The sequence below is a fragment of the Pogoniulus pusillus genome, chromosome 5 (assembly GCF_015220805.1).
Source record: "Pogoniulus pusillus isolate bPogPus1 chromosome 5, bPogPus1.pri, whole genome shotgun sequence".
Taxonomy (NCBI): Eukaryota; Metazoa; Chordata; class Aves; order Piciformes; family Lybiidae; genus Pogoniulus; species Pogoniulus pusillus.
In genome coordinates this window covers 3,826,469-3,841,498 of record NC_087268.1, presented here as the reverse complement: position 1 = coordinate 3,841,498, position 15,030 = coordinate 3,826,469, and the positions used below count along the sequence as shown (strand labels likewise).

The window sequence follows — 15,030 nt, the reverse complement described above, 5'->3', positions numbered from 1 at the left end:
CAGCTCACAATTTCAGTCTCTATTTGCAAAACTAACTGGACTTTAGCAGTTTCCCATCAGAAAGATAAGCTCCTCCAGAACTCCCAGACTCTTTCCTCAATACATCCAAACACTCCTGAGCTTCAGGTATGAGTACTGCTATTCCACACTGCATTTCAACTGCATCTTCATACTTGTTAAATATCATATGGATAGTAAATACTTTTTATTTGCTAGTCTTGCAATCCTGCATCAACACATCGTATCACTGAATGGCAGACTTACATGAAAGCTGTAGTGTGGCTGCAGTGCACCTCAAAATACACAAATGACAGCTTCTGAAGGAGATCTAGGTATTATGGGCTTGCAAAGATCAAAACAGGAAGACATCACTTTGCTGTTCCTCATCACTATCTTTACAACTGAGTATTGCAACATGAAATAATGAACTGAAGAACACAAAAATTAAACTAACATCTAAAATGGTCTGGAGATCTGGAATAGGGTAACAAGAAAAATGCTGGTATTTAGTTCGGAATGAGAATGTTCAGGAACAGTTCAACACAGTTTTCTCCAGTGACTACAACTGAAGCCAATAATTGCTTACAAATTCAGCCAGTGTATTAGGGACAGGACACAAGCTAGGCTTCTGCAAGAGAAGGCAAATACTTAAACATTTGCTATTATCATATAGTATTAGCAGAGACACAGCCCTGCACATCTGGCTTCAAAGCACAGGAGATACTGCATCCACTGCTTTCCTCACAGCAGATGTGCACACAGTTTTGGACTGATGCTTAACATTGATGAAATAGATGAGAAGCTGCAGAGACAAGAAGGACTTGGGATTTGATGCAATGAAATTAGAAATACAAATGTAAAGTAATAAAGAACTATTACTTGGGGAAAAGCAAGATATAACAAGATATAACAACAACAGAAATTACTTATAAGGAAGGTAAGGAAGAGAAAAGCTACACTGAGCCATATAGGCAAGCAAGCTACATAGAAGAATTTAAAAAAATGCAAAACATCAGAAATGATAACAGAAAAAAAATATGATCTCTATAAATCTATGAGCATCTGTAGTCCTGAATCTCCTCGTTAAATGAAGGAGAGTCTCTAAAAAGGAAGAACTTGAAGAATAGACTTGTGAGTAAAGACTGCGAGAGAAATTTGTACAGGTAAAAAGCAGCAAGTGGGTCAAAGAGAAAGTGGGGTAGTAGTTTACAAATATCTGTAGGCAGAATCTGCAGAGCAGAAAAAATGAGGAGATCTTCTCAGATATTGAAACTCAAGGAGTAAACAGAAAGATGTTTGGTGTCAAGTGGAAAACACTGAGTGACTATCAGAAAGGGTTTTTGGAGGGGAACTGTTGGCACGTGAAAAAACTGCCAGAAGGAATATTGCAAAGCTGCTGATGGACAAAGCAACAGAAAATGCACTGATGGGAGCAGTCCTGTATCAGCAAGGAGGAATGTCTCAGATAATGTGAAAGATCACTTTCCAGTCTGCGTATCTGTACATGCATATACTGTAACTAGGATATATCACCTGAATATTTGTACTTCCTTTTTGAAGTAATGGTAATGTGCTTTATTACTGATTTCAACAGGCTATAACAGGAGGAAGCACATATTCAATTATTTTATTACATGCTTTGAATATAAATGGCAAGCATCTGCACTCTAGCTCACTCCTTCCGTCCTCTTCCTCTCACAAAAAAAAAGCTCTGCCACATTTTAGAATGCAGTGTGGCCCTCCCCAGCCCAGCCACTTTCTTGGCTGGTTTGCTGGGATCTATATATCCAATCTAATTATTTGGATTCCCATTTCCAACCCTATCAGTGGTGCAGTGGTGCAAGAAATCAAAATGCCAGTCTCCTGAATGTGTTAGAACCTAAAAGCTAACAGCTAGTCATTTGCAGAGGCATCAGTGTGTGGCCTAAAACCCTTGTCACCATGCAATTTATGTTCAGTGTTCTGGATGTAACTTGAGAGGGATTTCCCTGCGTACCAATACTGAGCATTTCATGTAACATTTCAGGTATGCTATAGGTTGCTGTACCACCTTGTTCGGTCATGGTCTAACAAAACCCCCAAACACTTCAGTTTTAGATTTTGTCTCTTTCTAAAGACCTCCTTAAGTCCTTCTTTGCTATTTTTCATTTTCTTAAAAGGAAAAAAAAATAGGCTCATAGAAACTTACCATCCCTTAAGTGATCAGAAGAGAGATTCTGAAACACTCCTGCCAAACACCTACTGTCCTCTCCAGTCAAGGGGATCTTATGTTGCTCACCAGCTGAATTCCCTTGGGGGTCTTTTCCCTGACTATACACTTTCCCTCTCTTGAATTACAGTCTTACTTAAGATTACTGTTGCCTCTGCACCACCAAAAACATTCCCATTCATTTCCACAGCTTTTACAAATATGATAACTTGATTTGTGTTTAAGTGTCACCACTTTTACTTTTATTATGAATATCATATGTTTGGAAAGCAGTCTGACCTTCCTTATGATGATGAATGCCACAGAAAACAATTTGCTGTATCTTTAAAGAAATGGCCAATTCAATTACATTACGCCAGAAGCTTTCAAATCCCTCTCTGCCAAACGTCTTTGCTATATCCTGCCACAGACAGCCCATTTGTATTCCAGCACAGTAGGCCACTTGTTTTATTGAAGCATACAGTTCTAGCTAGGTACTATCAACAGAGCTCTATTTCAGTTCTCCAGCTCTATGTACTTTCCCACTCCCTCTAGCCTCTGTTATTAGGATTTTCAATTTTACTGACCAAATGTGTATGCATTAGTAATTATAGGCATGAAATCCAGGAGTTATCGACCACCACAACAAAATACATTAGTGACCAATTACAGGAGTTCTTGGCAGCAATGGTTATCATTTTAGTGGATTTAATCATTGCACTTAAAGCGAGGCTCGAGATTCCCTTTGAGATTACACCACTAATTGCTTCTGTTTTGCCACTTACTGCATCAGCTGGTTTGCAGAAAGGATCACTGAAGATTGTTTTCTAAGTATCAAGGAGCAGCACAGAGATGAAGCACCCTGTAATGCGTTGGTGTGTGCACCCCTACCAAAACCACAGCACCAGTTCACAATGCTACTGTCTGATACATATCCCCCTTGCCATCCTCTCTCTCTTATTCTTACTTGAGCAGACAACAGCAATACAGCTGCACAGCTGTTCACTTGAGTTGGGAAACATTCTAGCATTTATTTATATAGTGTGAATATTGCACTTAAAAAATATGGTTTTCTCCCCTCTCTTATGTCTTTGCAGTAAGGATACTCCTTGCCACTCTAATGACAGAATGTTTGCATGGTCTTAAAGACTTTTAACTAAAAACACCCCACAACCTAGGCCAAGTATATGATTCATTACATGCACAATACCACCAAAATAGGCTTCCACTCTCCAGGAATCCCTGAAAACACACACACACCCTCCAAAGGAATTTGTAATATAACATATTGTTCTTTAAAAGCCCATGTCTACATCCAGATTCCCACCAGTGATGAATTATCTGGTTTATAGCCTCATAAAGTGTGTCTATGTATTTTAATGCTGAAGCCAACCACAGGACTTTTCTACTTTTCAAATCTAGTGATATATAACTTTCAAAACACCAATGAAAGGCTGTGACACTTGGCTTCAGGCATAACAAAGAGATAGGATTTCATCAACATTTTAGGTCTGATCGAAACATCAAAACGTCTTTCAAAGTCAGAAAGCATGGGGAAGGGTTGCAAGTACAGTTCTGTTAGCTATCTGAGAAAAAGCTGCTTTAGTAAGTAAAATACTTCCATACATTTATTTGGATCCTTTTTATTATTCTCCTGGAGCTTTCTACTGCTCAAACACCTCTTTCCAAACAAGAAAGAAGCCCTCTCAAAAATATAAACCCACAAAAATACTCAACCAGAAACTTCTCAAAAGACTGAAAAACCTTTGGAATTGTCTCATTAAACACAGTTTCTTTTTTAGAATTTCAGCAGATGCTAAGTTGCTACAACTATAATTAGAAACTTAATTGATCTCTGTGAGAGTTACTGAAGAGTTTTAAATCCCTGAGCAGCAAAACGTATGGTACCTTTAACAACTGTCAGAACCCATATATTATGGTTTATAAAAACAGTAACAGTCTCCCTGAAATGAACTGCTAAAATAACTTGAAGAGCTTCATCCTAGAGTATCAACACGTTGTAGAAAGAGTACCAGTAAATATGGTAGTGACTAATCATAGAATCAAACAGGTTGGAAGAGACCTCCAAGATTATCCAGTCCAACCTATCCAACTCCTTCCTTCAAGGCTACAGAGAAAGAGGAGAAAGTCATAGAATGGTTTAGGCTGTAAGGGACTTCAAGGATCATCCAGTTCCAACCCCTGCCATAGGCAAGGACACCTCCCACTAAAACAGGTTGCTCAAGGCCTCAAATTAGTCAGAAAGTCAAAACAGCCTTCTGAAGGAGAAAGCCAAATTAAGCTCATGCCCTCAATACCAAAATGCAAGCCAAATTTAGTCCCAGCTGCAATTTCTTCTCAGCAATTCCCAACTGCAGTACCTCATTTGCCAAGACTATGGGAAAACCACACTGTAGAAAATCAAGAGAGGTTGGGATGGTGCTCATCAGACCTCAAATGCGCTGCTCAAAGCTTAAACATAGAATAGACTCGTAGAATCAAGCAGGTTGGAAGAGACCTCCAAGCTCATTCAGACCAACCTAGCACCCTTGAAAAATGAATGTGGTGCAGTACACAGAGGGCTGCATCACAGACACATTTTATCTTGCTTCAAACCCAGATGCAGATTTGCACAAACCCAGTGATCTTCCCAGAATATCAGAAAGAAGAACTGCTACATGCAGGATGCTTTCAAAACCAAAGCCTGTTCATTTCTATGCTTAACTGAGAAAATCTTGCCCCAGGGCACTCAATCTCAAGTCTGAATGAGAAAATCTGTAGGTGATGCAGTAACTGCAATAACTGTTAAGAAATAAACCATATAAAGCACTTAGAGATCAATCTTATATTCATAAAGGAATAGGCACAATTTAATTGCATTATCCCCATGTCTTAGTTCAACAGGTCTTGATTCTGCCTTCCTCAAAAAACAATTAAGGATGATTTTCAAGTAAAAAGTAACATAACACTGACATGGTACCTTTGTCAAAGCCCAGCAGAATGACCACCTTTCATTTCTCTCAGTTCATGTACACAAGCACAACATTTAAACTACAGTTCCAAAAAAAGACTGCAGTTGCACCTGGTGTTTCCAATGCTGCCTTCCAAATGAGGAAATGGGAACAAGACAGGAGAACAAAACACTCCTGAAATGAACAGCTGAGCTTATGTAGCACCCAAAACACAAAAGGTCAGGAAATACCTGTCTTTCATCACTGTCAAAAGCAATAGACTAAAATCTGTAGAGGACTGATAACACAGGAAATAAATGAAAACATTTGCTGCATGTTACTATAGAAGTTAAAAGAAACAAGGCAAAAAACCTCTCTCAAAGGTCCCTGCTGGATTTAAAACAGAGCTGTTGAGTCAATTTTTATTTCAAAACATGCCATTATCATTTAAGAATGCTGAACTTTTCTCCTTTAATATACCTTATACCTGTTAGCAGTTCCACAGTCATAATTGCTAGAATCATGCACAACAAGTGCAAGAATGACATGGAACAGTATTTGCAGGAACCAGAACTTCAGCAACAGCTACAAACACAGTCTCAGGCATTATTTCTATCATACAAATCAAAGGATGGTAACAGTAATACTCCCACAACACCTTTCTGAATGAAGTCTTATGTGTGTACCAATATGTTGGGCAGACCCCTCTCATCGGGAGGTGTGCTGCCTACCTGGAGCACAGGTTAGGGATGTTGCTAGGAAAATTCCCAGCCTGGTGTGCTCTACAGACTACTAACAGTATTGATCTTTCCTGTAGGAGGAGAAGAAATAATTACTTAGTCTCAGAACAACTGAAAGACTTCAGGGCCTTGGGATAAGTGACACAAGACTCACAGGCACAAATCATCTTCTCTTCTATTATTCCAAACGATGGCAGAGACATTGGACATGATAGACATCAATTTTTAAGTTGAAGCATTCAGTACAAAAAATATGATTAAACCACAGCACAGATTGGGAATAACAGACCTGATTACATCAACAGTTTAATGCACTGATTTAGACTAAATTGAGAAACTCTCAGCTGATAAGCATAGTTCGTAAAATTTAACACAGATACCAGTAACATTTACTGAAGCCTTCTGAAACTAAGCATAATTCTTTAGCATGATAAATTCCAGCTGGAAGAAAAGCTCCACCTCTGGAAATTATTTCAGAAAACTCTATTAACTTGCTCATTATTAAAAATATGTTACTGGCAGAAAGAAGTTTCCTGCTATGCTATACTTACCAATACACATGCATTTCATACATGAATATGTGAATAAATAAATATGCTAAATAGTAGAACAAAGCATATTTCTGACACACGAGTTTATTCTAACCAGTGTAACACCTGGATTGCCAGAAAAGGAAGCTAGGTGGATTACTAGAAACATAACCTTCCCAGCTTTTTAGAAACATGCCTAGACTAGGCACTGTCAGACACCTAGGAATGTCTGCCACATGCCCTGTCAAGGCTGTCCCTGTCCTTGTTTAATGGAAGCTGATCCAACTGTTTTAATAGAAGCAATCCAACACAAACAATAGCTTCTGTCTCCAACAATATGAAATGAGCATTCATGTTTTCCAAAACAACCATATTAGCCCACCAAGAGATTGTCTTCTCAGCCTTCATCCTCTGACCTCATACTGAACCCAGGCTCCTCTTAGGACCTCAGTCCTGCTGAATCATTACGATTTACAAACCAGCGAGATCAAGTTTAAGAAACAGAGACATCATTCAAACTCAGAAATCAGTCACAAGGTAACCAACTGAAAAGGCAAAACATCAAAGTATCAAGAAGTCCTGCACGTAATCTATGCTTAATTTAATGGAGGCTTTTAAGTGGAGCAATAAAACACAACCTAAAATGTGAAGTACTGAAGGCTCTATACGACATTTCCTTTACCTAGCCCTAGTACTTCTAGTCTCTAATTCCAAAATCAAGGTATTTCCTGAAGCTGCAGATTGCAATTAGGGATGGAGATGCTGAAAAACATTTAACAGTTTTAACAACTTGTAAAGCTGATTTCCAGCTAAACAATTCACTTACTCAGGCAAAAGAACAGTCAGGCTCCCCAGTTTCCCTTGGATTTTCCCTTCAGGATAGTTTTATCCTTAGGTACCTGTGTACACACAAAGAAAGACAAAAATCAGTTTAGATACCTCCTTGTAAGTTCATCTCTTATTATTAGTACAACTCTTAAGGCCCCAAATTGTCAATAATTTAAAACTTCAGATCTACAGCTTTTCTAACAGGATTGTTTCCCATCAATTTGCTTAAATAGAAGCAAATTCGAAGTTTTTTACCCCTGCAGAAAGGGTTATATTTGATTCTACCTATGTATTTGTTAGATGCAGCACAACCTTAAATGAAAAGAGTTTTCTGTGAGAAACCTCACATGAATTCAAACTACAAGAAGGTGGGATTACATGATTTAGGTATATTTAATCACTTGTTTTTAGGAGCACAGACAGCAACACAGTCAAGGCTTTGTTAGCCACGGCTTTAAGCTACTTTAAAAATGTTAACATGTGACCAAGGAAATCCTACAAATTCAATTTCCACTTCAAAAATTGAAAGGAGGTTTGTGTACAGGTGCACTGTCAGTTAGCAGGAGCTGAAAAAAAATATCCTTCTTTCTCCTGGCACTAGTATGAATTCATAGAATCAACTAGGTTGGAAGAGACCTCCAAGATCATCCAGGCCAACCTAGCACCCAGCCCTATGCAGTCAACTAAACCATGGCACTAAGTGCCTCAGCCAGGCTTTTCTTGAACACCTCCAGGGATGGTGACTCCACCACCTCCCTGGGCAGCCCATTCCACTGGCAAATGACTCTCTCTGGGAAGAACTATACTGTTCAACCATATGGAATCAGTGTTTTGCAGATATACAGAGCTGCAATTAAATAAGCATGACTTTGCTGACACAAAAGTCAAAATGTCCAGAATTAGACTATCTAATTTAGAGCAGTCCATCTATCAATAACAGATCAATGATGCCATGATCTATCAATAACAAAGCAAAAAAGCAATGTATTTGATATGGCATAACTACTAAAACTAATCTCTTTAAACAGTACTTTTGACCGTAATCAGAACATAACCAGATAAGATGGAATTAGTTCCCCTAAAACACAGTTAAAACTGTGAACCTTATCTATCATGCAAGTAAATATGTAATGGGGCAAGTAAACAAGGGAGAATTTTGCAAAGATTTTAGCAGAAGTCAGGACAAATGACAAATCTGACTGCAACTATGCTTCTTAGTTTTCAAGAGTTCTTTGCACACTATGCAACCAGATTCTCCCAGGATAAATATATGGAAAGCATAGCACTTTAGAAACCAAACAACAAAACAAAATCAACAAGCTTTATGTAAGCATCAACATCCTCAACAACCCTAAGTTCTTAAAATATGTAAGGCATCTAGTGAAGTTGAAACTAATTAAATTTTAAGGATTTGGAGTTAACTTGGCCTCCTTGATCACATCTAGTCTGACTGGCTTTTCATTAGGTCATGACATACATTTTTTTTCCACAAGATCCTGACCTCATTCAGTGAGTGTTAAGAAACAGTACTGAAAAACATCAACTGAATCACAGCACAGCCCTTCATCTACTCTGGGTTATTCTGTGCCATTTCAGAACAGCACTCTGAGGACAGAAATGCTGTTTCTCACAGAACTCCTCTGATGCTGTCAAAATAACAGATTGCATTACAGTTCTCTGTAAGGTATATTGTATGATCCTCATAGTCTGTGAACTTAAAGAATGAAACTTTTGAATTAGGATTATGAACTTTAGTTTTCAACTAGAGATTCCCAAAACTCTTTTTTTTTTAGCACCTAGCTTTATGTAATACTTTAATTTTATGGGAGATTTGTATTCATAGATTCATAGAGCATCATGTTGGAAGGGACCTCAAGGATCATCTAGTCCAATCTGTCAGGGTGAGAATAGAATTTAAATGAGATGGCCCAGCACCCTTCCAGTTGGGCCTTTGAACTGTCTCATGTAGGCAAATCCACCACCTCCCTTAGGAGTTTATTCCAATGTCTAATAGCCTGAATGGTGAGAAAAAATTGCTGGCATCATTTGCCCTAACTAGGCAACAAATACTACCTTTCTTGTAGCTCACTACCCTATTCATTATCTAGATTGAAGTTTCTACAACAAAAGAAAGCAAGTTTTCAAAGACCAGCCTCCTTTGCTGCACAGTCTTCATGTGCTTCTGGTCCAGTTGAAAAAAAAACAACAACAATAATTTAGTATTATATCACAAGGTGTATGTCCAAAGAAGCTCAGTTAACATATTCCAGACAACCTTCATTCTTCATGTTCTCAGCTTTGCAGTGCTTATTCTAACATTATCCAAGACAGTTTTCTGAAGCTCTTTTGAGGGAAGTTACCATTGAAAAGGAGAACTTCTACCTTGTTCAAAAGAGACATCTGTAGTCTTCCTCACAACCTCACCAACTATCCATCAAACCCAAGCTGATTCTATGTATAGTTCTAATGTTATAATAGTTTTAATGTTTGGATTGTTAATAATAGGGGGTTTACACACAGAATATTAATTACATCAGTGTAGACAGAAATCAGAGGGATATAATAAATTCAAATTTGATGAGAATTTCACTGAGAACATTCTCCACTTTAAGATATTCAAAATTAGATATTTGGATTACCTCAAGACTTCAAAAGCTGCCAGTTACAAATCAGGGCGAAAAGAAGAGGTAACACAAACCTTAACATAGATTAGTATGTTAGGTGACTTCAGCTTCTTGATATCAATTTAAACTAACAACTAGCCATAAGATTGTTCCTAACACAGATTTAGATGTCAGTAGTTACAACTCACATACTGGAAACCTAAACCTGTCAGCTTTCCAACTAATCACCCCTCTATCTCATTTCCTTCTTTTCTCATATTTTATGTATTCTCCCATCTCACATAACTCCTCCTCTTCCATTCATCTCCCTGTGTTTGCTTCTTCCTCTTCCTCACAATTTCCTCACTAGAATACAATCCAGGTTTCAAATTATGAAGAAGGCCTCTCTGCACAGCTTAATAAGAGCTTTGGTAGCACAACCCACAAGTGCTGCAAATGCTGCAGCAGTTTTCCCTTAGATTCAACACAGTTCAAGACCAGTATATATCAGAAGGGTGAATGTAAAGCAGAATACAAAACTAGTGTAAGTAAAAACTTAAGATTAATCTTTCAGATTATGTTTGCACTTAGTTTCCTACAATTTATAACCTTGTATGTCCATTGCCCAAAAGACTACAGTTGTGGAAAAATAAACATCTACAACAGTCACAATGGATTTAAATCCAGACCTGTTGTCAGTTGCTGCCCTGAGCTTGTTCTTAGTATTATTCCCTCTTCTTTCAGCTCCCTCTAACATAAACACATACAGCATCATATTTACATGGCACAATTCACATGCCATTTTGACTCATATCTTGATAAACTTCCTTGTGGTTAAGCCACAGAATCACAGAATGTAGGCTGAAAGGGACCTCAGGGACCAACTGGTCCAATCTTTCTAGGTGATAGTGTAGTTTAAATGAGATGTCCCAGCACCCTGTCAACCTCAGTCTTAAAATGTCCAATGTAGGGGAATCCCCTGCTTCTTTTTGGAGATGATTCCAATGTCAACTGTACTCATTGTTAAAATTTTCTCCTGCAGTCCAATCAGGATGTCCCCAGGTGCAACTTGCACCCATTGCCCCTTCTAATTTTCATATGATTCCTTGTAAAAGAATCTCCATCCAATATATTAACATGTACTGGTACATGGTAATAAGCTCTCCCCTAAGCCTTCTCAAGGCTGAACAAACACAGTTCTCTCAGCCTTTCTTTCATATGCCAGGTCTTCAGTCCTTTGATCATTCTCATGGCCCTTCTCAGGATGCTTTCCAGCCTGCGCCCATCTTTTTTGTACAGTATGGACCAAAACCACACACAGTGCTCCAGGTATGGTCAGACAAACACTGACTAAAGTCAGACAATGACCTCTTTACCTCTGCTGGGATGCCCATGTTGATGCAACCCAGCATCCTGTTGGTTCCTGCAGCACACTGTTCACTTATGCTCAGCTTGTTTTTCACCAAGATCTCCACGTCCCTTTTCCCAAGGCTGCTCTCCTGCCAGTTGGATTCCACTCTGAGATGCACTCCTGGATTATGCACTCCCAGGTTTAAGACCCTACATGTGTCCTTGCTGAACTTCATAAGGTTCTTGATAGTCTACTCATTGAGCCTAGCCAGGTCTTCCTGGCAAATGGCTCTCCCATCTGGAGCGCTGAGCTCCCCACTTATTTTGGTGTTGTCTGTAAACTTCATAGGGTGCTCTTGATCCCAACATCAGATCATTTATGAAGATATTAAACAGTGTTGGACCCAATATCAGCTGCTGGAGGACACCACTTGTGACAGGCTGCCTAGTTAAAAAAAACTATTTGGTATCACCCTCTGGGTATGGCCTGTCATCCAGTTCCCCACCCACCACACAGACCACCTGTCTTGGCCATAACATGTCAGTTTCTCTAGGGTAGGTTGTATTGTGTCTCTTTCACATTTGCACTATTTCTAAGTAGGGTCCAAGGTGATATAGTTCATCTTTCCTTTTCCTTCTGAGCCACCATACTTCCTCTTCTACAACATTAGTCTGCCACATCACTCATTTTCTTTAACAGAGCAGCAGCTCTAAGCTTCTCTTCCCATCCCTTCAGGGTGACATCATCAGTGTCAGTTCTTCAGTCTACCTCTGTGCTCTGCTGCTGTCCAACACTGTACTCCTTCCAAACAACTAACAGGGTCTGTTCCTGGATCCTCCCATGTGCCATGTGCTAAAACATCTGGGAGGCTGACCAGCACAAGTGTCTGTGAGAAAGCAGAAGAGAGTGCCCTCGGGAGGGGAAGGGAGGCAGCCTTTCCTTAGGGTGGAATATTCACATAGAACCTGGGAGTTTGAGCTCCAGGATCTTCATAAAGTGTAATAACATTCATGCAGCTGATCTTCTTGGTTTAAAAATCTCAACCTCTGCTGAAAAGATGTAGATTCCCCTAAGAAAGCAGCAATTCCTCCTATGCTGCTACTGTATTACTAAGTAGCCATTTAATAATGGCATACTTAATGAGCATAAATGAATGATTCAGTGCTAGAAGGTGTCTGCTGAAGAAGAGTTTCTATTATATCTTGATTCTTCCAATATTGAAACCAAGAGGAAAAAGTAATTATCTGATTTATACAAAATAAAAACAGTAGACTTCTTACAGATAAATAACAAATAATGAATAATATTTAAGTACACTACAAGGCAGCCTTTCAACATTATTTTTGTGTGTTCAATATATAAAAATGAAGTGTAATGCAGTATCCCCAGTGAACACAGCATTTCCAAATGAATCATTCATCTATTGAGCCACAGCGTATTAAGTACATTTTAATGCTGAAAGATGTATCTAATTATCTTTACTAGATCTCAAATGCAACAGTGAAATAAAGATGTTCAAAATACTTGGATTGTACAGATAAGCCCTCAATATTGAAAGGTACATGTAGGAATAATGTAGGATGGCAATTATTCTTATTTCTTCTCAAGAGGTCTCAAACAGTTACACAAATATATTCAATGTACTGTTTTTTCTTCAATTTCAAATACTGCCTGCTGATGCTGAAGCAGAACAAGATTCAGTTACTTACACTCCCATCACCAGTACAGCCCAACCCTACAAATCCCCCACTGTCATATTGCAGTAGAATCATAGAATCAACCAGGTTGGAAGAGACCTCCAAGATCATCCAGTCCAACCTAGCACCCAGCCTTGTCCAGTCACCTATCCCATGGAGGAAGCAAGACTGTTGATATGACTCATGTCTTTGGAACTAGGCTTCAAAACCTAAATAGCCCAAAGGCTGCAAACTCAAACCAGAAGCCAATTATCACTGGTGATTCTATACAGTTCTCAAAAGTTGGCATTCTCTGTGTCTCTTATTCACCCATACTTTCACATTTGTTCATTAGTTAGGAGAAGAGTAACATAAACAGCTATAACTATTACTTGTAGCTTGATGCTGAATTAAAAAAGGGAAAGAAAAAAAGAACTAAACATGCACACATATGCACAAAACCACACAAATAAACCCAACCAACCAAACCACCAAACCCAAGGGAAGTCCACAAACAGACAAACAGAGCAAAAGGTCTTAAAAGAAATTTCAGTGTTTACCTCTACTCACTTTAAGAAACCCTTCTCTTCTGTTAATTTCCTCTTCCTGCTCACATGCCCTGGCATCCCTGGTACCAAAGTGCTTCCATTCTAGTTTCCATCACGAGTGACAGGAAAGTGGCACTTGGTTCACCCATACCTACCTCCTTACTAGTAAGGCCAAGAGGATCATTTACAAAGGGAGTTCATCTCCCCTCACAAATTACCCGCATGAAGCCAAGAATTGTCCCATCTGCACTTCATTGCATCAATGCCTCCCCCAGAGCCCTCAAGACCAAAGGAAAATAAGGAACGTTACCATCTAATGGTTTCCTGGCATGGAAAACTTATCAGCATAATGGTGACAGAGTCATACTTTGTACTATTTTATCTCTTCCATGAAGGGGTCTGGGGTGTTTTTTTTTAATTAATAGATTTTTGCCTTAACCTTCATCCACAAGAAGCCTCACTCAGCCCAGAATGTTTTCCTTCTAGAATCAGAAGATTTAAGCATGATCACTACAGCTATTACAGTCTGGCTAGCGCTAGTTAACCTGCTCACTTAGACAAGCTCCAGAACTTCCCAGCAAACTAGTGATCTGGGTTTATACTTTGTACAGTCTAAAGCCAATACACTTAACAATTCTTTGATCCTTGAGCTTCACACTTCAGAGAGCTTTGGGAGAGAGAAGTGCTGGAGGCCTGGTACTCTCAGAAAACATTAATTATAGGACTACTCATCATGAAGGGCACTGCTAGGAGTTCGTTTCAGAACATTTGAAAGTATTAGAGATAATCAGATGGTTTCAATACAAACAGTGCAGCTGCTATCAAACAGTTGTCCATGAAAGACAAGGTCTCTGCATTTCATTTTCCCTAGACTGACAATACATAAGGTATTGAGCAGCAAAGGAATTTATCACAGTATAAGCTCCATCCAGGAAAATTTACTCCTTAGTATGGCTTTTGAGTTTGATCAGTGTTGGGCCCAGTCCTGTTCAACATCTTTATTGATGATCTGGACGAGGGGATTGAGCCCAGCATCAGTAAGTTTGCAGATGACACCAAGCCAGGAGCAGGTGTTGATCTGATGGAAGGTAGGAGAGCCCTGCAGAGGGACCTGGACAGGCTGGATAGGTAGGCAGAGGCTAAAGGGATGACACTGCCTCTTTGCCCAGGCAACCAGCAACAGAACAAGGGGACACAGTCTCAAGTTGTGCCAGGGCAAGTCTAGGCTGGATGTTAGGAGGAAGTTCTTGCCACAGAGAGTGATTGGCATTGGAATGGGCTGCCCAGGGAGGTGGTGGAGTCACCGTGCCTGGAGGTGTTAAAGAAAAGCCTGGATGAGGCACTTAGTGCCATGGTCTGGTTGACTGGCTAGGGCTGGGTGATAGGTTGGACTGGATGATCTTGGAGGTCTCTTCCAACCTGGTTGATTCTATGATTCTATCTCAAAGTAAATTATAAGTAACATCCATTTTTTAAACTGTCTCCTATAAATATTGTAGTTAAAATGTTCAAAAGATTGGTTATTAAATTTAATCAGTGAAATTAAAGCACATCCTTCTGAACTCAACACGGTTTTTTTAAACAGAATTACTCCTAAATGGGAGTTACAGTCATC

At 39.2% G+C, this 15,030-nt stretch overlaps 1 protein-coding gene across 8 annotated transcripts in view; it reads right to left on the bottom strand.

Moving 5' to 3' along the window:
• Nucleotides 1–15,030, bottom strand: part of TBL1X (transducin beta like 1 X-linked) — a 198,685-nt gene that overhangs the window by 129,126 nt on the left and 54,529 nt on the right. For all 8 annotated transcript variants that reach the window (XM_064143035.1, XM_064143036.1, XM_064143037.1 and 5 more), the window contains one exon: nucleotides 7,236–7,308. The gene's annotated coding sequence lies outside the window, so the exon portion shown is untranslated. The remainder of the gene's footprint in view (nucleotides 1–7,235; nucleotides 7,309–15,030) is intronic.